Below are 25,638 nucleotides of genomic sequence, written 5' to 3'. Positions count from 1 at the left end.
ACTCGTTGAAACTTGGATGCATATCAAGTTTAGTAAACAGACTCACACTTTCTATTACTGCTGTTGTTTATGAAATGTAAATAAGCAACAATGAAAATATGCATCCTACCAGTTGACGGATTCCTTTCTGAGATGTACACTATTAATACTTGGGGACTTTGAAGTAAGTTTCTTATTTTACAAAGAAATTAAAATAGTTTGATTTTGCCTGAGACTCCTCTGCATTAAATAATTTTTAAGTGAACTCTTTGTTTAACTAGAAGAGAGGGCATAAGGGTGAGAATATCATAGTATAGCCTGAAAGCATGTGGCTCTATATCAGATTTATGTTCCAAATATAGCCTCAACATCTACATACATATGACTGTAAAATTTCATAAATAAAATAAGCACCTTTTTTTAGTGCTGTTGAAAGACCTAAGTGGGCTTCAGGTTAAACCTGGGGCTTAAAATATACATAATTAGTAGTACTCCATCCCAAAACTCCATCAAAGCAGCAGCACTGGAATAAAATCACATAAACTCTTAAAGGGAAGTAGAATAGGAAAGAAAAGGTGAGTAGATGGTGGATATCAACACAGGTTTTGGAAGATGAAATTGGAAGCAGAGGCATCAATTGCCTGGCAGACAAAGTGAAATCCCACATGTTTAAAGAAAGGGTGATTGACAAGCAGCAGGCAGACTGTCATGGAATTCCAAAAAGGCCCAGGAACTGGAGGCACAAGTACGGAATGATCTAAGTACAGGATTGTCAAGAGCCTTTGTCAGCAATATCCAGGCCTATAAATCCCCATCCAGCCCCACACAGGTGGGTGATCTCCACTTTCTCACTTAGCCCAGCATTCGGAGGAAGCTATCCTCTGAAGGAAAGGAGCACAGAACCCAGAGGCTATAGGTGTGGCAGAAGGTAGATACCAGGGGACATGCTGAAGCAGGAAGATTAGGCAAAAGTTTTCTCCCTGGAAGTGAGCATTTTAGCCTGGCAGGTGACTCTGGTTAAGATGCCTGCATCTCACATACAGGTTTCTGGGCTTAATACCTATCTCCAGCTCCTGACCCCAGCTTCCTGTTAATGTAGTCTGGTGGGAGAGTCAGGGTGGGAGATGAGCAATGGTGACACCTCAAGCAGTTAGGTCCCTGCCATTCACTTGGGAGACCTGAATTGAATTCTGGGTTCACAGCTTCTGGCCCAGTTCTGGCCCAGCCCCAGCCATTGCAGGCATTTGGGGAGTGAACCAACAGGTGGGGGCTCTCCCCTGAACCACCTTATCTCTCTCAAACACATAAAAATTAAAAGTTAAATAGTGAGATAAGAAGAGCACTCTTCTTTTAAAAGTCTTCTTGCTGAATAGTGATGTAACTCCAATTAAAATAAAACAGAATGGAGAAAATAATTGAAAATCATAAATCTGATAAGAAACTAATATTCAGAATACATAAAGAATTCCTTAAAACTCAACAACAAAAGTGATAATATTAAGTGTTAAAGTGAACATATAGACAGGATTAAGTGTTAAAGAAATTATATAAATAAGATCAAGTGCCTGATAATAATAATATAGAATTAAAAAGGAGAGAATGTCCAACATGGGAAGCAGTCCATACAGCAGACTCATAGAATGACAACCACTTTAAGTAACACTCTGACCTCAGAATCAGCCCTTAAGGCTTCTTGGTTTGGCTGAAAAGCCCGTGAGAGCATTTCAGGCATGGAAAGCCAAGACATTGTGGCAAAAAAATGTTCTACATGAAGGATCTTTGTGAGACCCTAGGGGAAAGCAGTGACTATCAAAGAAGGATGTATTTTTCTCTAAAGGGTGAACTTCAACTTTGCTTATGGCCTTGTCCAAATACTGACAGAGTCTGTAGACTCAAAATGCTTCCATAGCCTAGGCAGCTCATTTCAACAGCCTTGGGTTGTCACTGTTAAATTAACAACAGGGGTCACTGTGCACTAACTCCCATGCAGGAATCCTCAATGAATTATATTGAGAGTTAACTGTAAAACCAGTTCTCAGTTTTTTCGTGTGTGTGTGTGTGTGTGCGCACAAATTGTTGAAATCTTTCCTTACTATAGAGTTGGTCTTCTGTGTACAAAGTTAATTGAAAATGAATCTTAATGGAGAATGGGACTGGGAATGGGAGAGGGAGGAGGAGGAAGGGTGGGAGTGTGGGTGGGAGGGCTGGTACTGTGGAAGAATCAATATATTCCGAAAGTTGAACTTATGAAATTTGCATTTCTTAAAAAATAAATTTAAAAAAACAACGGAGAAACAAACAATGCAATTTAAAAATGAGCAAAGGACTTGAATAACATTTTTCCAAAGAATATATACTTATGGCCAGTAAACACATATAAAGTTGCTCAACATCACTAACCATTAAGAAAATGCAAATGAAAACCATAATGAGATTATCACACCACTGGGATGACTGCTATCAAAAATTAAAAGAAAAAACAGTGTTGGTGAGATATGGATATATTGGAGTCCTTGGGCACTGCTGATGGAAATATAAAATGGTGCAGCCACTGTGTAAAATAATGTGGAGTTCCCATCACTCAGCAGATCCAATTCTGAATTTATACCCAAAAGAACTGAAAGGAATTAGTTTAATAGGCATTTGTACATCCATGCTCACAGAAACATTATCCACAATAGCAAAAGATTGAAGCAGCAATTGTATCCACCCAAGGATAAATGGACAAACAAAATGTAGCACACACATGCAATGAAATCTTACACAGCCTTAAAAATGAGAGGGCCAGCATTGTGGCATAGTAGGTTAAGCAGCCACCTGCAACCCTGATACCTTGTATAAGTGCCGGTTCAAACCCTGACTAATTCACTTCCTGATCTAGCTCTCAGCTAATGCACCTGGGTAAAGCAATAGAAGACTGCCCAAGTGCTTGCCCTATCACTCACGTTGGCAAACACAAAGGAGTTCCCAGCTCCTGGCTTTGGCTTGACATAGTCCCAGCTGTTGTGACCATTTGGGGAGTGAACAAGCAGATGCAAAATCTCTCTCTCCCTTTCTCTCTCTCTCTCTCTCTCTCCTCCCCCATGTCACTCTGCCTTTCAAATAAAAAAGAAATCAAAAGAACTCAATGATTAGCTATTATGGCAGATTTGACAAATTTGAAGAGATAATTAGTGAGTTGGATAAAAGTTCAGATGAAGAACATTCAAAATAAAACATAAAAATGAAAGGATGGAAAAAGCAAAAGAAAGAACAGAAACACAAGGAATAGAATTACAAATCCTAACACACACATGGCTTAGAACTTTCAGACTAATAAAAAATATCAATCCATGGACACAAGAATTTCAAAGAAAAGTCAAGTAAGAAAAGTGTAAAGGAATCCACACCTTAACCCATTAGAGTAAAACTAGGAATGATGGTGAAAGAAGTGGAATAAAGAATTAGGAAAAAAATAAAATCATAACAGCAGGCAGAAAGATTACTTTCAGAAGAATAACAAAACCAGATAGAAGTTTAAGAAGTAGGAAAGAATGAAAATTACAAACATTTAAATTACTCAAAAGGAACACTGACTATATATTACTGTTTTCATAAGGTTTGTTTAGCAAGTAAAATTAAAATTACATGACAGGATATTAAACTGAATTAAACTGCTCTGAGATTGTTTCACTGCCCAGGAAGTAGGTAGATGTATGAAGTAATGTTAAACTCTGATGAGTCAAGATTTACAATGGGACCTCAGGAAATATTGCTTAAAAAATAGTAAAAGAGTTCATATTTTCCAAACTATCTAAAAATAAGGTAGTTTTGTTTAATTAAAGAGTTGAGACAAGGCAATAAATAAGAAAAGAAGTTACATGATAAAGTTATGGACTTACATTCAAATACACAAATATAAACTTCAATACAAATGAATTGCAACTCAAAATAAAAACAAAACTCCTAAAAACCAATTTAAAGGAGACGTGTAAAACACAAGGATGTAGACGTATTGAAAATAAAAGTACCGAAAAAATATATAATGAAAACACAAGCCAAAGCCAAGTTGAAACAGCAAGATTAATTATAGAACAGATTTTTTTTTAGATAGGAGGAGAGTCACTTCAGAATGCTAAAATATTTGATTCTCTCAGAAGATATAACAATTCTAAACATGTACATATTTAACACATTTAATAATACAGTCTTATATAAAAGAAACATAAGGATAAATGGGCAGTTAGTAGTAAATGATAAAACAAACAGGAAAAGTTGCAGTAAGGATTTAAATTTGAGTAACATAATCAGCAAGTTAAACCTAAATGACATATATGAAATAATGCATGCAGCAACTGCAGAATGAGCATTATTTTCAAGAGCAAATGGACCACTTACAAATATTGAACATATATTGAGTCATAAAGCAAGACTCTATAAATTATAACAGCATAAATTATCTTCATTGACTACAAGGCATACATTCTAAAATATAGCTTGTAAGATATCCTGTTTTAGGGGCTGGCGCCATGGCACAGTAGGTTAATCCTCCACGTGCAGCACTGGCATCCCATATGGGTGCTGGTTCTAGCCCCAGATGCTCCTCTTGCAATCCAGCTCTCTGCTATGGCCTGGGAAAGCAGTAGAGGATGGCCTAGGTGCTTGGGCTCCTATACCCGCATGGGAGACCAGGAAGAAGCACCTTGCTCCTGGCTTCGGATTGGCACAGCTCCAGCCATTGCAGCCATCTGGGGAGTGGATCAATGGAGGGAAGACCTTTCTCTCTGTCTCTCCTCTCACTGTCTGCAATTCTACCTCTCAAATAAATAAATAAAATCTTAAAAAAAAAAGACCCCTAAAAAAGAGATATCATGTTTTAAAGTTAGAAAACGTTTAAAAATCACCCAAAAGTTAAAAAATAAGTACAGTAATTTACTTACACTGAAATGAAAAGAAGCGGTCATTTACATAATGGTTAGGATGCCTGTGTCCCATATCAGACTGCCTGGTTACACTCCCAGCTCTGGCTCCTGACTCCCTTCCTGCTAATGTGCACCCCAGAAGGCAGCTGTGATGGCTCAAGTAATTGGGTTCCTGCCACCCACGTGGGAGATCTGGATGGTGGCCTTGGCTCCTGGCACCAATCCCAGGCATCACAGGCATTTGAGGAGTGGACAAGAAGATGAGCTGGCTCATTTGCTCTCTCTCCTAAAATAAATAATAAAGAGGCAGGCACTGTGGCTCAGTGGGTTAAGAAGCTGTCTATAGTGCTGGCATCCCATGTGGGTGCTGGTTCACATCTGGGCTACTCTGATTCTGATCCAGCTCCCTGCTGATGCATCTGGGAAAGCAGCAGAGGATGGCCCAAGTCATTGGGCCCCTTCATCCAAGTGGGAGACCCAGAGGAAGCTCCTGGCTCCTAGCTTCAGCCTGGCCCAGTCCTGGCTGTTGCGACCATTTGGGGAATGAACTAGCAGATGGCAGATTCCTTTCTATGTGTCTCCCTCTCTCTATAAAACTCTGAATTTCAAATAAATAAATATTTAAAAATAAATAAATAAATAAAAACTTAAACGAAAAAGAAGACAGTAATGGAAATTAGAAAATGTTTTAAAATATGGTAATGAAATATTCCATGTCAAAATCTGTGGGATGTATGTAAAATTGTATATAAAAGGAAGAGCTTTTTTTTTTAGCTTTAAATGCTAAAAAAGTTCTAAATATTTATCTCAAAAGTAAACTAGAAAAAAGAAAAGCAAAATATATCAAAATGGGAAAAGTGAAAGCAAATAATAAGGGCAGTTGCAAAAATTAATGAAATAGAAAGTAAGTCTACAAGTAGGACCAAAACCACAAAACTTATCTTTCAAAGTAACTTATGTTTAAGTATACCAGACTTACAGAAAAGGTCACACATCATTATGGGACAACTCCAGGAATTTTTGCAAGATGAACATTCTTTTTTTTTTTTTTTTTAAGATTTATTTATTTATTTGAGAGGCAGAGATACAGAGAGAGGGAAACAGAGAGAGAGGTCTTCCATCCATTGGTTCACTCCTCAAATGGCCCTAATAGCCAGAGCTGGGCCAGTGTGAAGCCAGGAGCCAGTTCTTCGATGGGTTCAGGGGCCCAAGCACTTGAGCCATCTTCCAATGCTTTCCCAGGCCACAGCAGACAGCTGAATTGGAAGATGAGAAGCTGGGACTTGAACTGTTGTCCATATGGGATGTCGGCACTACAGGCAGAGGCTTAGCCTACTACTGCCACAGCGCTGGCCTCAAGATGATCATTCTTGAAAGCAATATCCAGATCGAGACAGTCATATTAGCAGCTCTAGGCCCCATCATTCTTCTCTTTATTTCTGCTTTCACAGAGAAACTGATCACCTGGTGTCTGATCTCTAATTCCATAGATTAATTTGCTTTGTTTCTTATTTTTATACTAATAGACAGGATTCTGATAAATAAAATTGGTAACCCCCCAGGTAAGGCTTATTATATCAAAAAAGAACAAGAAAGTACAAAAGTAATCAATGTCAAAAGTGAGATAGGCAACATCACTACAGGGTAAAAACAATAAGGGAATATCTTTGAAATCTTAAACATAATGATAAGTTCTTTAGATAAATTACATCTTAAAATTGGAAATCTGCATGACTCTATTACCATTAATGAAATTTGAAGCTTTTCATAACAAATCACATGGGACTTAAAGGGAAGTCTATCAGTTATCTGTGGATGGAATAATTCTAATTTTACAAAAACTCTTCCAGAGTACTGGAAAAGAGAAAGCTGTCTGAAATTCATTTTATAACTTCAATATATCTTTCTTACCAAAACTTGACAAGGTATTATGGGAAAGGAAAATTATATAGTATTGTTGCTTAATTGATCAACTTAGAAATCCTAAACAAGATGTTAAAAACCAAAATTCAGTGAAATATAAAGCAAATCAATTTTAGTGAAATATAAAAAAAAATCAGAACTAATTTTGTTTGCTTCCAAGAATAAAATATAGCAGAATATTGGGATATCAATCAAGCTAATAAAATAATAAAATAAGGAAGAAAAGTTATGTAATTCCTATTGTTCAGATACTTATTTGATTGTTGAATGGCACCCCCCAAAGGCCAAGTCCAAGGACCCTGTGTTAAAAATTTGGTTCCTAAAGTCTTAAGTTAATGCTACCATTCTCTTAAGAATGGGAACTTAATCCAATCACAGTACTCAGAAGTTGGGTCTTTGGGAGGTGACTGGATTGAAATTAGGTTGCTGTGGTGGGTCCCCATGATTAAATCCTGGCACCTTTATAAGAGACCACCTAGGCGTAGACATGGACATGTGTATTCCCTCTTGCCATGTGACACTGCACAGTCTTGAGCATCAGCATAAACATCCTCACCACAGGCTGAACCAATGAAGCCCACCTGATCTTGGACTGTGAGCCTCCAAAACCATTAGCATAAATTAATCTCTTTTTCTTTATAAAGTTAGCTGCCTCAGGTATTTCATTACAGCAATGAAAAGTTGAGTAATATGGTAACAATCCATAAATGAAATTTGTAGATTGGTTTATTCATCTCAATTCTTTAATCACCTATTGCTACACATTAGTATAAAAATGTGTGAGTACACATTTACATTCTTTGTAAAAATTTTATTTATTTATTTATTTATTGAAGAGAGAGGGAGAGGAAGGGGGAGGAGAGAGAGAGACCCACAAAGAGAAACCTATCATCTGGCTTCACTCTCTAAATGCCTGCAGTTGCTTGGAATGAGTAGGCTAAAGTGGGAGCCAGGAATTCAATCCAGGTCCCATGTGAGTGGCAAGAACCCAATTACTTGAGCCATCACCATTAAATCCAAGGGTGTACATGAGCAGGAAGCTGGAATCAGGAGTTGGATCTGGTATTTAGCCGGGGTTCTCCAACGTGGGATGCAGGCATCTTGACCTCTAGGTCAAATATTTACCCTGGGGCTGCCCCGTGGCACAGCAGGTTAATCCTCTGCCTGCGGCACCAGCATCCATGTGGGCTCCAGTTCTAGTCCTGGCTGCCCCTTTTCCACTCCAGCTTTCTGCTATGGCCTGGGAAAGCAGTAGAAGATGGCCCAAGCGCTTGGGCCCCTGCACCCGTGTGGAAGACCAGGAGGAAGCAGCTGGTTCCTGGCTTCAGATTGGCACAGCTCTGGCAATTGTGGCCATCTGGGGAGTGAACCAATGGAGGGAAGACCTCTCTCTCTGTCTCTCCCTCTCACTGTCTGCAACTCTACCTCTCAAATAAAATAAATAAAATCTTTAAAAAAATTTAAAAAAATGTTTACCCCTACATCTACATCCTTGCCATTGCCACATGTAGAGCTGGACTTATCACTTACTTTAACCAATATGATATTAGTAGATGTGATAAAAGAAAAGACTTAACATATGCTTGAATTGTTGAATTTCCATCTTGCACTTGTGTCATCATCAGGTTAAGAATATTCTCCAGTGGTCTGCTGTTCCCAGAAGGAGAAATATGAGAAAATCTGAAACTTACTCACAACCTAGTTCTACCCTCAGCCAGACCCAGCAGAACCTAATCCAGGTAAGCTGTTGTGCTGTTATAAGCCACTGCATAACTGAATTCTATCATGGTTTTTAAATTGTCATGACAAAGTTTGATGTAACACTAGAAGAGAATTTGGTAAAATCTGACATTTAATCATGATGGATAATCTTGGCATGCTAAGAGAAGGAGTGAATTTCTTTAGTCTGATAAAGAATACTTACAAACACATACTACTAGCTTTAAAGATTTATTTATTTATTTATATTTGAAAGTCAGAGTTATACAGAGAGAGGAGAGGCAGAGAGAGAGAGAGAGAGAGAGAGAGAGAGAGAGAGAGAGAGAGAGGTAGTATTAGCTTTATACTTATGTTGTTCCTGAGAAAGTGCTGACAGAGGAGCACCCCACACTGATAAGCTCTGGAGTCCTTTATTGCTGGCGATTGAGAGCAGGCTCATGTCCTAAAGAACTCTTGACTCCGAAGCTCAAAGCAACAGGGTTTTTAAAAGCAAAATCCACAAGGAGGGGAGGGGGGAATACATGGTTTCTAGGGTTGGGGTTGGGGGGAATACATGGTTGCTGGGATCAAGCTGACCTAAAGCATATGCAAAACTAATATCAATTATGATCTTGACAATACCAAGCACAGTCTTGACACTAGTCCAGGTACTGACCTAAATCATATGTGGGACATAGACAAATTACAATCTTAACATTAATCCAGGTGCAGCATATCTGTTTTAAGTTTGAACAACCATGTTAGGGGATTTCTGTGTTTTGCCAAGTAGGACAAAATGTACTGTTATTGTCTCAGTAGTAGATCATAGTTAGTTTCAGACCATAGTCTCATGGTGAGGGGTGCTTTCTCAAGATGGAGTCTTGGGTGCTCTAAAATGGAGTCCCTACTGTCAGGGTGTCACTTCACTTAATGACATATATCCAAATAAATATTTGGATAATAGAAAATCCAAAACTAACTACAGATAAATTATTAGAATTATCAGATAATGAGTTTGGGAGATTGTTGCATACAAAGCCAACATATAAGAACTAAATCCATTTCCTTATACTAGCAATGTAGTATAAGGCTGGAAAGACATGTAACAGCAGGTAGAAAACTGATACAGCAGCAACACTAAATACTAGCAATATTTTACAGAAAAATAAAATGTCTAAAAAGTATTATGTACAATAGCATTGAAACAAAGTAAGAATTACTGTAAGAGTTGTAGGCAATGATTTATCATCATCTTATTGAATAAAACCTAATTACATTTAGATATAGATTATGTTCATAAAATACTCAACATTGTAAACATGTCATTCAAATTGATGTACAGATTCTATGGAAACCAAATAAAAATCCTAAGATATTGTGTGTGTGTGTGTGTGTGTGCGTATGTGTACAAATTGGTGAAACTTAACAAGCTAACTTCAAATTGATATGATTTCAAATTGTGATATATTTAAGAGTATTTGCTGTTATGATTTGAACAGGATTTGGTTTACCCAAATCATGCAGATATTTAAACTCTAAAGCCCTATATTAATGGTTAAGAGATTAATGGTTGCTGTACAAAGAACAAAACTTAATCAAATTATAGTTTCTAAAGTTAGAGGCTTGGGAAATGAATGGGTTGCATTAGGTTGATAGGGCAGAGCCTGATGATTGAATCATGAATGGTACTATAAGGAGCAACCACATAGAAGGTTAATGAAGGGCATGTTCCCTGTCTCTCTGTTTCCCAGGTAGCCATGTGATCCCCTCCACATATATCTGGCTATCAGACGGCAGACCAATGGGCAGCCTAATCTTGGTCTGTGAACCTCCAAAACTGTAAGCTGGAATATACCTTCATCCTTCCTAAGTTATTCTCAGGTATTTTAAACAATGATATATGATGAATGTGCTTGCTCCACTGAATACCAAGACATAATAAAGTTATGGTAATTTTTAAATTTTTGTTTGAGTTACGGGGAGAGAGAGAAACACACAAACACACACATACACACACACACACACACACACAGAGAGAGAGAGAGAGAGAGAGAGAGAGAGCGCTTTCATCATCTGGTTCACTCCCCAAATATGGCAATAGCCTGGGCTGGGTCAGGTCGAAGCTAGGAGCCAAGGGCTTCTTCCAGGTCTCCCATGTGAGTGGCAGGGGCCCAAGCACTTGGGCCTTCTCCCACTGCTTTTCCCAGGCCATTAGCAAGGAGCAGTATCGGAAGTGGAGCAGCTCCAACTCTAATGGATGCCCATATGGGATGTCAGCATTGCAGGTGGCAGCTTTACCAGTCCCTAAAGTTAAGGAAATTGAGATGGTGTAGAACTGGTGCATAGAAAGACAAAGAGACCAATGTAATGGGCCCCAAAGACCAGAAACAGAGTTAGGAATGCACTATCAGTGATGTTTAATGAAGTGGCATTGCAGAACAGCAAACAAGAACAGACGGCAACACATGGGACTCCAATCTACATCTACCATAGCAATTTTTTGGTGGTTTTTAGGGCTAGATGAACAAAAAAAAAAAAAAACAATAAATCAAAAAATAAAGTCATCAGCAAAATAACTATAACATCACAATAAGTTATCTTTTAACACTCCTAGGATGACTACAATTATAAAGACAAAAAAACTAAGAGTTGGTGAGGAGCAATTGGCACTCTCAGACACTGCAGGCAGAGTGTGAATCCATAGACCATACTGACAAACATTTGGACACTTTCTATGAAAGTTATGATATGCCTACCTAGTGACCCAGAAATTCTACTCCTACACAATGCCTAAATATCTATCAAAAGTAAAATGGATTAATTCATTGTAGTATATTTGCACAATAGGTTGCCAAAAAGAATGAGAACAAATATACCGAATTATGTCCCAATGGATGATTTTCTCAAACACAAGTTTGAGAAGACTGAAAAAACACACAGTTGGAGCCTAGTTATATAACTCTTTAAAAAGGCAAAATAAAGCCAAGTAGGAAGCATATGTAGACGGTACATGACCTGCAAAGAAAGCAAAGAAATTGTTGCATTAAACTCAAGACAGTGGTTAAATTTAGGGGATGTAAAGAGACTGTGTGTGGGGAGAAGCAAAAGTAAGGAGGCTTGGGGGGCTGGCAATGTTCTATTTCCTACCAAGACTGGCGATATAGGGGATTCACTTAGTAACAATTCACTAAGATGTTTAGTCATTATATATAAGCCTATTTTGATGGGTTGTTTCAGATAGATTAAAAAAAATCACAGAATTAAAATATTTCTTAGAAAAGAAAAACATGGGTGCTGGTGTTGTAGTGAAACACTTAAAGCTACTGCCTGAGACGCTGGCATCCTATATGGTCACCAGTTTGTGTCCTGGCTGCTCCACTTTTGATCCAGCTCCCTGCTAATTCCCTGGGAAAAGTAGCAGAAGATGGCCCAAGTGTTTGGGCTCCTGATAACTACTTAGGAGACCCAGATGGTGCTCTGGCTCCTGGCTTCAACCTGACCTAGTGCTTTGGCTGTTGCAGCCATCTGGGGAGCAAATCAACAGATGGACAATCTCTTACTCTCTCTCTTCCCTCCCCCTCTCCTTCTCCCTCCCTCCAAGTTGACTTTCAAAATAAACAAATACATCTTTTAAAAACCAAAAGAGAGAAAGTGAGTGAGGACATATTATCCGAGAAACAAAAAAATAAACTTTTCCAGGATGGGAAGATAGGGTTTTGGGGGATCACAAGGGCCCCTATAAAACAGCCCACACCAGGGCTCATTACTGTGAAATTTGTACTTCATAACATGAAACATGAGGAGAAAATAGTTTTCTGGAAATGGACAACAAATCACAAATCAACAAAATGGATTTATATAAAGAATTGGGGACCAGAATCATATTGTGCTTGACAGCAACACTGGAAGCCACTGAGATTCTTGAAAAGTATTACTGACTTCTAGTTCAATTTCAGTCAAACTGTCAATCAAGTGTAAGTGTTGAATCACAGAGAGCTGTGAGGTCTCATTTTGTTTCCTTTTGTTTTTTTCTTAGGAAAAAAAACAAATTATGTTTCTTCAGATGCATTGGTAAGAAAGGGAAGTTGTATAGGGCCAAGGGGAGGAGGTTTAACATAGAGAAGTGAAAGGAATTTCAGGAAAAGCGCTGAAAGAAGAACCAGGCCATCAGTCATTGAGTGAGGGAGCGAAAGAGTGGATGGAGCAGGGGGTGACCGAGGAGCCTTGAGTGTCCTTTCTTTAAAAAGGAAGAAATTGTTTATTTCTTAATTGGTGATTAATGAAGGTATTGAGACATTTTGTAGCTCCACAGGTGAACTCTGGCAAGAATTAACAATAGCATATAAAAAATTAAGCAAATGATAAAGCAGGGTATCAAATACATACAGGAAAATCAAATATCAAATCAAATACATACAAGAAAGGAAATGTCAGGAAGGTGCAAGGCTCAGCTGCAAAAGATAAAGAATTAACACAGACTTAACCAATTATTGCATGATACTACTCTGAGAAATGAAAGGACGGAAGTGCATGTGGGAATAGAGGGACAAGGTTGAAGGACAGAGGCCTAAATTTTCACATTCAGTACTGGGAAGCCAATCAACAATGAATTTGTGAAGTCAGGAGGGGAAATGAGCATGCTATTTAAACATACCAGCTGAAGTATAAAATGTCTAGAAGAAAACAGTAGAAAATCTGGGCAACTTTGGAGTAGACAAAGATTTTTTAACTATGACATAAAATGTACAAATTATATAAGAAAAATTTTAAATTGGACTTCAATAAAATTGTCATCTTGATTATTGTGACATGATAGTAATACATGACACCAAGTAGTGGGAGTCTTCTGTGTTCTTCCTCAAGATTGCTTTGGATACTTTAGGCCCTTTACATTTCCATTATCATTTTAAACTCTGCTTATTAATTTCTACAAAAAAGCTTGCTGACATTTTGACAGTCAATTTGTTTTATTAAAAATATGTCAAAGCTCTTGATAATTAGTCAAAACATCTGAGTTTCATATCTGAGTTCTGTTATTAAGAAGTCAAGTATTATAACTGTGAATTGAGAGCCTAACTTACTGGTCAAGGGTACTAATGCCGTAGCTAGGTGGCCCATACCCAAACCCTGGCTTTGACATGCACCAGCTGTGTGATATGCCCAAGTTGTCTGAAAGTCTTTGCCTCCACTGTCTCATCAAACAGTGATAGTAATAGCAATGGAACATAGTTTAGTTAATACAGAGAAAATTCTTTGGTCAATATCGGGGGTGTAGCAAGTGCTCTTGCTCTTATGATTTTATATACCTTTTCCTTACCTCATCCAAAATTATATTTAAGTTGTCCTATGAGGATATACAAAATATATCAAGTAGCTTCAATAAGGTTAAAATAAAAGCAAAGAAAAAGAATTCTATAAATTCTACCAAGAGATTCTGATTTTTCCATACTTTCCAAAAATTCTACTCTCTGGTTGGAGTTCCAGTAGCATCATCTCTGCTCTGCCCTGTGCAGCTCCTCCCTGTACAGCAGTAGATGAGGTGAGGGTGGGGTAGCTGGCTGGGAGGTGAGCCTTCCTCTCTCTGCCCAGAGGCCATAGAAGACACAGTGTTGAGGAACTGTTTTGGTATCATTATCCTATAGTCAACTGAGAATGACCTGATGACCACATTGGATTTTCATGCTTTAAAACTGCTTCTTTTTTTTTCACCCAATAACCATCTCCTATACACCCACACACCACTAAATTATAAAAGGAATAAGATCTTCTCTATCAAATTTCATCTTTTTTTTTTTTGACAGGCAGAGTGGACAGTGAGAGAGAGAGACAGAGAGAAAGGTCTTCCTTTTGCCATTGGTTCACCCTCCAGGAATGGCTGCCGCGGCCCGCGCGCTATAGCCGGCGTACCACACTGGTCCAAAGGCAGGATCCACGTGCTTCTCCCGGTCTCCCATGGGGTGCAGGGCCCAAGCACTTGGGCCATCCTCCACTGTACCCCCGGGCCACAGCAGAGAGCTGGCCTGGAAGAGGGGCAACCGGGACAGAATCTGGTGCCCTGACTGGGATTAGAACCCGGTGTGTTGGCACCGCAGGTGGAGGATTAGCCTATTGAGCCGTGGCGCCAGCCATCCCAATATTTTTCAAAAGCAAACAAACTCCAGTCCTAGAGGATGGGGGACATGAAAAAGTTCAGGGAAAGAGCTTTGTATGCTGAGCTAATGTTAAACAAAGTGAGGCCTATGGGAGAATAAACACCTTCATAGCCACAGAAAGCACAAGTTTCAACTCCGGTCATTATACATTCATGCTCCATCTTTTGTGACATGTTTTCTTAAAAAGTAAAGATATAAATATTGTTAGTCATATCTCTCAACTCAGCCTGCTGTATCACACACACACAAAAAAAGGTTGAACACTGAGGGAAAGCCACTCAAGAGGCAAATGTATTGAGATTGGAAACCTATTACTAATTCAGGAGCAAATGCATTAGGAGGTGCTTCAGAACAGCGAGCCCATCAGATTGTATTAAAGAGTTGCACGTGGAGACAGCCTCTTCATAATTCATGGGCAATTTCTTTTTGGAAAGATTTCTTATCAACAGAAATTTGTCCTTGTGAGTGAATTGTTAAGAATACCAATTATGTGTTGTACTATTTACTGGGACAGATATTCTTAGTTAAGTTGTGCAAGTGTGTAGCTGATGTTAATCTGATTTTATCACGTCTCATGGTTTTGTTTTTCAGTAGCTCTAGTCTTGTTAAATGTGGGTTAATACAAAGCAAATTAATTAGGAATTTCTTTTCGATGCTCATAATAGCTCTAAGGCCACCTCTAACCTAACCATGCCAACAAAGAAAAAACATTTCTAACTTTGATGCAAGCAAAGTAACATTTATTTTTCATTTGGTGTTTAACGTGTTTTTTCTTCTCCTGACTTTGAATAAAGAAAGATTTCCAATCAACACAACAAATTACTTCACTTTCCATCAGTTCCTAGGTAAAGAGGTTAAAAAGAGAAAGGAATCAGTGTTTGGATTGAGATATCTTGTCTCTAAGTATACCTTAATGTCATTGTTAAAAAGAAAAAAAAAAAACCAGCTGCGCAGGTGCTGTGGAGCAACAGGTTAAAGCCCCAGCCTGCAGCGCTGACATTCCATATGGGCGTCAGTTCAAGTCCTGGCTGTTCCACTTCCGATCCCGCTCCCTGCTAATGTGCCTAGGAAAGCAGCAGAGGATGGTCCAAGTCCTTGGGCCCCTGCACTCACGTGGAAGAAGCTCCTGGCTCCTGACTTCAGCCTGGCCCAGCCCTGGTCATTGCGGCCATTTAGGAAGACCTCTCTCTCTGTCTCTACCTCTCTCTGTAACTCTGTCTTTCAAATAAATTTAAAAATACTCAGCAAGATTAATTGCCACTTACTACTAAGATTTAATGATTTTTTAAATGTATATTTGCTGGAATTCAGCCCAGAACTTGCAGCATCTAAATACATATGATATTACTTCAGTTTGCAGCTAGCAAAGACAGAGTAAAATTTTTGAACAGAAAACAATGAAAATTATGATTAATATATGAGATTAGAAAAATCCTAAATATTCACTGGTTATTTCACAAAAAGGAGTCAAGTCTTTCTTTCAATGTCACCCTAACCCTAGAAAATAAAAAATAATTCTAAAAAGTAGAGAAAACTACTTAGTTGTCCAGAAACTAAAAATGCGCAAGTACCTTTGCCATTTTGATTCCTATAGGGTATACTTTAGAATTCTGTTCATGAAACATTTAAAAATCCTTGAATGTAACGTAAGGCCACTGGAAAGGTGAGATTCTAAGGTTTATACATACTTAGAGATTTGAAAAAACAGGTATGGGGGCCAGCACTGTGATGTAGTAGGTAAAGCCTCTGCCTATAATGGCAGCATCCCAATGGTGGTGATTCATGTCCTGGCTGCTCCACTTCCCATTCAGCTCATAGCTAATGGCCTGGGAAAATCGGTGGAAGATGGCCCAAGTAATTTGGTCCCTGCCACCTACATGGGAGACCTGGAAGAAGCTCCTGGATCCTGGCTTCGGCCAGGCCCAGCTCTGGCCATTGTGGCCAACTGGGGAGTGAACCAGCAGAAGGAAGATCTGTCTCTCCTCTTCTCTCAGTAACTCTGGCTTTCAAGTTCATAAATCAATCTTAAATAAAAAAGGAAATTTTGACTCAACATTGAAAGTAGTGATGAGTGAAAGAAAAATATTATGATGATTTATTATGCTGCGCACATGTAGTAGGATTTATGTATGAAATGTTTGTGGTTTTTTTTTGAACGTAGACAAATTTAGTGATTAACATAAGCCATTAGGGATTTTCCCCATCTAATTTTTTAAAAATTCAACACTGTAAATAAATTTCCATACTGCAAATTAAATGCATATTGAATTAAGAGTCATGGAGAAAACAGCTTCCAACACTGGATCCTTTCTTCCCTCTTATATACTAAATTTGAGTACATTCCAAATCCAAGTCTTGAATAAAAAAGCACTCCAGTGTAGGGAATGTAATCTATTACTATAATTTTAGCAATCAAAGTCTTACAGGTTGCCATCCTTAGATCAATCACTCTTCTGAACACAGTTCAATTTTCCAGTTGCTGAGTCAAAAATTTCTTAACAAGGGAAGTTTACTCCCCATTTCTATATCTTCCCCACAGGTTGTGAGAATAGAGTCTAATTTTTTGAAATTTTTAAAGAATATTTATTTTATCTATTTGAAAAGCAGAGTTATAGGGGATTGGGGGGTGTATTCCATCCACTTGTTCATTTCCCAAAGGGCTGCAACAGATGAAGCTGGGCTGATCCAAAGCCAGGAGCCAGGAGCCTCTTCCAGGCCTCCCACATGGGTGCAGGGGCCCAAGGACTTGGGCCAACCTCCATTGCTTTCTCAGGTGCATTAGCATGCAGCTGGATCAGAAGTGGAGCAGCTGGGACTTGAACCGGCACTCATAGGGATGTTGGCACTGCAGGCTGGGGCTTTAACCCACTGTGCCACAGCACTTGCCCTCTATTTTTTTTTTAATTTAAAAAGTCAAAAGATTGCTGAACTGGTTTAGTTTTGAAGTTTGAGTTACAATGGTATGGGTTCCTCCAAGATATTTTCTGCCTCGGATCAAAGACCAGCTCATCATCTCCACTAACACTATCAGATTCTAACTAGAATGCCTTCTAAATCTGAAGCATTCAGTGTACAATAAACATTCCAAATCATATCTTCAAGTCTTGGTTATGGAAGTGGAAATCATTCAAATCCCTGGTATGATGATTACGCTTGAAGTCTTATACCCATATGGGCATAGCAGCCTATACAAAAGGCCAATCATGACCTGAAGAGTGAAGCCTGTCTTGTGCTCTGCTGTACCTAGTTTTCTTGAAGGGAACCACTGAAATAGATTATTCTCTCCAAAAAGAGAATAATGGCCAAAGTGTATAGGAGTCTCTCATGTTGGGGCTGGGGGCAGAAAATTGCTATCTGAGAGAAAGGGAGACACTGGGGACTGGAGCAATGGGGTAACTCAAGGTCCATCAAGGAAATCTGGGGATCAAATAATTGCAGGACTCAAGAAGGAGTGAAATCAAAAAAGAGAACTGAAGTTTGTGTTTAGGCTTGTGTTGGGAAGGCAAGAGGATGTAAGTGGAGATGGCAGGCAGAGGGCCCTCAGCTACTCTTTGGAACCTGAGGTGTTTGAGCCCCACATTATGGATCCAAAGATGTTGGGAGGCGATTTAATCTACCTGTTTGAAAGGACCAGGGGTGAAGTAGACCAAATTCTAAAAAGGCAGAAAAATCCCCCAGTAAGACTCATTGGTGTTTGCCGTAAGATCTGTGTTGGGTATTCTTTAGTAAGAGGTCAGAAACAGAGGAAAGAGAAGTCAAGATATTACCTTTTACTTCCTTTCAACTTCAGGGTTTTCAAGGTCAGAGTTTGGCCTGACCTTGATGTTAATAGGAACCCAATGCCTCATTTCATACTGCTTGTCAAAACTGATGAAGAGGGAAGCTTCCAAGTTGACGGCCTATAGCACAGAGTGGTGGAACACAGGATGAATTCCTGTGAACATCAGTGTATGAAAACATAGTATTTATTATTTCTATCACTTTCCTTGACATCAAACAAGAATCTTCTGGTTGTCCAGAGGAAGCATGGGTCCAAATTTGGCTTTCCATCTTGATATGTAATTTTTAATTGAAATTTCTTTATTATTTTTATACTCATTGATGCAATGAAATATATCTGTTCCAATTAACACCCTTGTATAATCCAGAAAAGAGCTCATATATCTCTGGCCTATCCTACAATGGATATCAAAACAACAGATTTGGGACCAGTACTGTGGCATAATGGGTTAAGCTGCCGCCTGCAGTGCTGGCATACCATATGGGTACTGGTTCGAGACCTGGCTGCTCCACTTCCAATCCATCTCTCTGCAATGGCCTGGGAAAGCAGTGGAAGATGGCCCAAGTTCTTGGGCCCTGCACCTGTGTGAGAGACCCGAAAGAAGTTCCTTCCTCCTGGCTTCGGATCGGCCCAGCTCTGGCCATTGTGGCCATTTGGGGGTATGAACTAACAAATGGAAGACCTCTCTCTCTCTCTGCCTCTCAGTAGCTTTGCCTTTCAAATAAATGAATAAATCTTTAATAAAAAAACCGGGTTTAATAAGGTGAGAAACTAAGTCTGCTGATAGACTTGACTCCCTTCTATCCCACATTCATGAAAACCAAAATGAAGTCCATTCTACTTTATTTGGACTCTTTAGTTTTTAGATCTCAGATGCAAAGAACTGGGTAAACCATTTTCCTTGTTCATGACACATTGACAGCAATGATCCAAGAATGGCTCTGTTTTTTTTTTTTATTTTTTATTCTTTTTATCTCCTACCACACTCCAATTTATCTCCCTACCTATGTATTTCTATAATATCACTTATAACTTCCTCTTTCCTTCCATCCCAGTGACTGTACTTTAAAACAAACCTTTGTTGTCTCTCAGACACATCATCAGAAGAGTATATTAACTGTTCTTCCTCACTATAACCTAAACCTCTCAATTCATTCTCCACATTCCTGACATTGGGAACTTGATTATGATCATCTAATTCTTTACTTTGAGTCTTACAAGATAAAAGTTCAAGCCCTTCCACACAAGTGGAACTCCCAGCATTACACTTTTTACATTCCATCCAGTCTTTTCTTTCTTTCCTTGCAGCAGCTAACCCCACCCATCTTTCCCAGAATACCTCTCTTCTATCTTCCACCTTATGGTCTGCATGATAAACTCATATGCTTGTCCCTCAGTTTCTGTGGGAACTACTTCCCCAACTCCCCACAGACACCAAAACATATGCATGCTAAAGGTTCATAAAAAATAGCATAATATTTGCATAAAACCTACACACATCCTCCTACACAGTCTGAATTACTTATAATACCTAACAGAATGAAAGTACTACATTATAGTTGCCATATTGTATTGTGTAGGGAATAATGACAAGAAAAAACTAAGTCTGCCTATGTTCAATGCATAGATATGTGGAAGGCTGATAAGATTTATATCCAAGGCTCTGATGAAGGTTGCTCTGTGAGGGCTTACTGACTGCCTGTTCATCACACAGAACTGACTGTATTGGTTTTTCCCCACCATTACCACTCTCATTTCTACAAAATAAGGTGTACTTCACTGCATTTATAGTTTACAGATCTGAGTCCTCTGGAGGCAGTGACCACATCTATTTGTCTATTTTGCAGTATCATATATGAAGGGATTGTCACAAGATTGTTATTAGATGTCTATTAATTGAACAATGAAGTCACAATCAAGCAAAATTTACCTAATAGCTACCTCAATTTTTCATTGGTATCTATGGCTGACCTTTATTCAGGAATAGGACATGATGTTTTAGGCATGGTGGGGTGGAGGGTGTTAGCCTGATCTAAAGCATTATTCTGATCACAACACTTTCTCTGGGCAAACTGTACAACAGGCTCCTTTCTAAATGTGGAAACCAAGCCAAACTCTTAAGCAGTGTATTCAAATCCTTTCATTGGCTGATTTCAATCTACCTTTGCAATATTTTCCTTCTTGATTCCTTTTTATATATTTTATGTTTCAGAAAAAATAGGTTACCCATATCTGAACCTGCCTTAAAAAAACCTGTATTTCAGCCCATCATTTTACTGTCCCTTCTCCCTATTAATAGCTTAAGCTCAACTTCATCCCCATTTTCCCCAGAGAAACCTTCTGTTTCAGGAATACAAATTTCATAAATACAACTTTACGAATGTAGTGATTCTTCTCACCATATCCACCCTCCCATGCCAACTCCCTCCCCTCCTCCTCCTCCCTCTCCCATTCCCAGTCCCATTATCCATTAAGATCCATTTTCAATTAACTTTGTACAGAGAAGACCAACTCTATACTAAGTAAAGATTTCAACAATTTGCACATACACACACACCTACACACATAAAAACTGTTTGAGAACTGGTTTTACAGTTAACTCTCAATACAACTCATTGAGGACAGAGGTTCTGCATGGGGAGTTAGTGCACAGTGACTCCTGTTCTTAATTTAACAATTAACGCTCTTATGTATGACATCAATGACCACCCGAGGCTCTTGACATGAGCTGCACAAGCTATAGAAACCTTTTGAGTCCACAGACTCCGTCAGTATATAGACAGGGCCATAAGCAAAGTGGAAGTTCTCTCCCCCCTTCAGAGAAAAGTACATCCTTTTTCCACTTCTTTCCACTGGGGTCTCATCCACAAAGTTCCTTCATATAGAACATTTTTTTCCACAGTGTCTTGGCTTTCCATGCCTGAAATGCTCTCATGAGCTTCACTCCTTTTTATTTCAGCTCTTGGTATCCCATCATTCCCTCAAGGGGCCATTTAAATACCACCTATTTCAAGAAAGCTTCCTTGGCTCTCTACCTTATGTCTCCTCTTTTAGGGTGCTTTTACGATACAAATAGTAGTGTACTTTATGATTAATTGAGGGTACATTCATCTCACCAAATCTGCCAGAAAGAAACCATATGTTGTATATTCGAATGTATCATTCTTCCTGCATCTCTCTGTAAAGAAAATAGAGAGATAAGTGACACTTATTGAATATCTGCTATGCAAGAGGCAACAGTTAGAGCACCTTTGTGCATTATTATTTCATTATTCACATTTGACAGATAAGATTGTGGCCCATCTGCTCATGGTCACTGAACTAACATGTAAATGAGGGGCCAGGGTGTGTACTCAGGCCGTTCCTACCACTACCGTCATATTGCTTCTCAGCACTGTCAACCCCTGTTGGCAGTGAATCAAAGAGGGATTCCAGGTTGTGGACTTCTTTCTGCTGTAGCTATTCAAACAGGAGGGAGACCTGTGAGCCCCAGCTGATCCCTGTGACTCAGAGGTGGACTCTCCAGCTTTTGCATTATTCAGGCCTCTCTTCCTTCCTTTGCCGGTTCCTGGAGTTAGGATCATATCCCTTGCTCTGCAGCATGACCTTTCCCAAGAGAAGCAATGGCAGAAGCAGAGAAAACTCAGGTATGGACTTTACTCTCTATCAGAAGCTTTGGAGAAATGTCATGGATAGAAACTATTTGCTTAAACTAATTTTTACAGTAACATATGACTTCATAGAAACTTAAAATATATTTTGAAGGGATCTGAGAGATCATCTGTACTATTCATTCAAACTTTATTTCTCATTACAGTGTATTAAAGTCCATTAAAGTGACTGTTTGAGATACACTCTGGAGGCCTCATGGGTTAAGATCTATTGTTATATTGTGGAACATGTTGTACGTGTTTTTTTTTTTTTTTACATCTGTATCATTTTAAGAGGAGGAAAAAAGAATGCCTTCCTGTTTAATGGCAGAATCTCAGGAGTTAGATATTAATAAGAAATTTGGAAACTGGAGATTAATTTCTCCCAACTTTGGTTGAATTTCTACCCCTCCACCAAAATTCCCAAATGCAAAGTCATTAGCAACACCCATTGTACCCTCTAAGAGACGGGAGTGCACTCCAGATGGTTGTGTTTTGAGACAGAGGCCAGTGTTGAGACACACAGCCAACAGCATTGTTTAGAACTCTCTAAGCCTCCCACTCTAAACAACACTCTTTGTGGCCTCTCCTAGGCTTACATTATTATTATTTGACCCCAGGCTCAGTCTTTCTTTGGAACCTCTCAGACAAGTAATAACTGCACTGTAGTCTTTGAAAGGCATAAAATAAAATGAAAAGTAATGAGAAGTCCCTGCCAGAGAGATTTTCTTTTGATGCTTTCTTCCATCTTCCTTCACCTCCCTTGTGGGGAAAATTAAAGCAATGCATTTACAGCTTTTATTATCTTGATTTATAACCTTAGGTCACAATTAGAAGGTAAAACATAAAGGCATAGATTTAAGTGGTGCCAATTGTGTCCTTTCCATTTTATACTTTTCTTTTGTTAGAAAAATATCCCTTTGATTTCATTTCCTCATTCTTTATAATACTCTCGATATCTGCCAAAATAGAGAATGCATCATTGGCTCTCTTGTCTTTACTTAATGCTACACTTTTTGGCAATAACTCCGATCCCTAAACTATGCATTTGTGTCATTACGTGCCTAGTTTGTACATATTAAGTTAGTTATACAATGTATATACCATGGTGTATTGAGTTGGTTATGACAAGGATTGTGATGAATGGCATTTAGTAGTTTTACTTTCTCATCCAGAAAGCTCCCATTTCTGATATTAATCAAGCAATTAAATGAATGGCTATTGCTTTTTCCAGCCAGCACTGAGTGATGGGCATCCTATGGGACAACTGGCACAGGTACTGCAAAACTGGGGTTAAGGAAAAGCTCTACCATAAGAAGTGGAAGTATGAGCTGGGCTAACCTAAGATTGCAATCACCTCTCTCCTGTCCTGCACTACCCACCACCCCCACCTCCACCACATACATACGGTCCATATGCAAGGGGGCAAAATGTACCATGGCCTGAGGCTGGATGTAGGGAACTTCTCTTGGGGCTTTGAGTGTTGTACTCAAAAACAGGATCACTGATATTGTCTACACTGCTTCCAATATCGAGCTGATCCACACCAAGACCTCAGTGAAGACTTGCATCATGCTTATTGACATCATACTGTACTAACAGTGGTACAAAACCCACTATGCAGTGCCCATGGGCCAAAAGTGGGCCAAGCTGACTCATAGGGAGGAAGAACTTTAAAACAAAAAATGATCAACGAAAATTTAAAAGAAATATGATGAAAGGAAAAAAGAGTGCCAAGAGCAGCAGTCTTCTAGAGGAACAGTTCCTGAAGGGCATGATTCTTGCAGGCACTGCATCAAGGCCAGGCCAGTGTGGCTGGGCATGTGGCCATGTGCTACAGGGCAAGAAGCTGGACTGTCTGAGGAAAATCAAGGCCCAGAAAGGCAAATAAGTCCTCTCTCTTGTAATAAAGATGTTTTTTGTCCCAAACAAGCAAAAAACAGAATGGTTATTAAGCTGACTTATTTTGTGTCTTCATGCCTTTGCTTTCCCCACCCCTGCCCTTACTGTGGTTCTTAGTATAGGTCAGTGTCATTCATTCATTCAGTAAAGAAATTTCACTGAATTTCACCTTCTGCAAAGTCAGAGGAAATGCATATTATGAAAAAAGTATGCAGGATTTTAAAAATGTTTCCATCAAAATAAATTAATACTTAATTCCATTTTTAAATGAACATTTTAAAATACCCAATAGAAGAATGGAGGAGCAACACTGAAATCCCAGACCAAATCTTTTCTTATGAGGCTGAAAGCAAAGGGTGGGAAGGATAACAGACCACCAAGCAGTCTATTTGGAATATATCCAGGAGAATGAATTATAGGCTAGGGAATGGACAGCAAGGTCAGGAAAGGTAACTGGTGTCGCAGTATGCAGGGAAGGCCTCGCTAAGAAGCTGGTGTGAAGCAGAGACCTGAATGAAGAGGATCAGCCTACACAGCTATTCTTCACAGTCTTACAGGCAGCAGGAAGTACTTCTGTCAAGGCACTGAGCAAGGCACAGTACTGGCATGTGCGATGAACAGAAGGACATGCAATCTAGGGCAACAGGGCGAATGACTGGATAGTAGGCAGTTGATGGACCAAAACCAAAAACATATTAAATTTCATTCTGAGAATGTTGGAGTGTCATTGGAGGCTTTAGAGCAAAGGGGACAGAATTTGAGTTCAGTTTTAAACATTCCAGCTGCAGTGAGGCTGACAATTGGGGTAATGACAGAAGCCAGGAAATCAGTTGTGGTAAAGATCCAATGACTTTACACACATAATGGGCTTGGGTTAGTGCTGAGTGTGCAGTGGGTGTTTAGTGAAGGATACTTTCATCAGCATTGTCCACTCTGCCATTACTGAGAACCAGATGGTCTTGGGGCTGTGAAGAACACGTAGTTTAATGAACAGAGACTGCAGGGGAAGCCCTGACTTGGATATCAACCCAGCCATGGTGGTGTTTGTGACTCTTCCAATGGAACACTTGCTCATGGCTATCTCCTCCCAGTCCCAACCCTGACTCATTAACCAGACTCATCTTTCTTTATTTCCCCAGCCCCCTAAAATACTTCTTTGTTTTTGGTTAGTTATCTATGACTGTGCTACAAACTCCTCTAAAACGTAGTGGCTTGATAAACATTAATTATCTCCTAGTCTTGGTGGGTCAGGAATCTGGGAGTCAAATCTGGAAGATTGTGACTCAGGGATGCTCCCAAGTGTGCAACTGAAATGGTGGCAAAGGCCCAAGGATGTGCCTTCAAATCGGTTCTCTCACATGGCTGTGGTCAGAAGGCCCCGGTTTCTCACCACATAGACCTATTCTTAGAACTGCTTGAGTATCCTCTTGATGTGGCAGCTGGCTCCTTCCGGAGCAAAATGATTCAGGAGAGCAAGGAGAAAGTCAAGATGCATTTTGGGGCTAATTTCAGAAGTCACTTACTGTCACATCTGCCACATCCCATTTGTTCAAAGTCAATCTCTAAGTCTCACCCACACTTAAAGAAAGAATAGGCCTCTACCTCTTGAGAAGAGAGATTATCAAAGAACTGTAGATGTTGTAAGCTAATGA

The 25,638-nt window shown here is 39.3% G+C and overlaps 1 long non-coding RNA gene and 1 pseudogene across 1 annotated transcript in view; one reads left to right on the top strand and one right to left on the bottom strand.

The window, feature by feature from the left end:
- Positions 1–21,614, bottom strand: part of LOC149121806 (uncharacterized) — an 81,756-nt gene extending 60,142 nt beyond the window's left edge. The window contains exon 1 of the long non-coding RNA XR_016222672.1: positions 21,551–21,614. This is a non-coding gene — a long non-coding RNA (uncharacterized LOC149121806). The remainder of the gene's footprint in view (positions 1–21,550) is intronic.
- Positions 21,615–23,331: 1,717 nt separating this feature from the next.
- Positions 23,332–23,975, top strand: LOC100345763 (small ribosomal subunit protein eS8 pseudogene; annotated as a pseudogene).
- The last annotated feature ends 1,663 nt before the right edge of the window (positions 23,976–25,638 follow it).

The sequence above is a fragment of the Oryctolagus cuniculus genome, chromosome 16 (assembly GCF_051225735.1).
Source record: "Oryctolagus cuniculus isolate XC-2025 breed Fujian yellow rabbit chromosome 16, ASM5122573v1, whole genome shotgun sequence".
Taxonomy (NCBI): domain Eukaryota; kingdom Metazoa; phylum Chordata; class Mammalia; order Lagomorpha; family Leporidae; genus Oryctolagus; species Oryctolagus cuniculus.
This window is presented reverse-complemented; position numbering and strand designations above follow the sequence as displayed.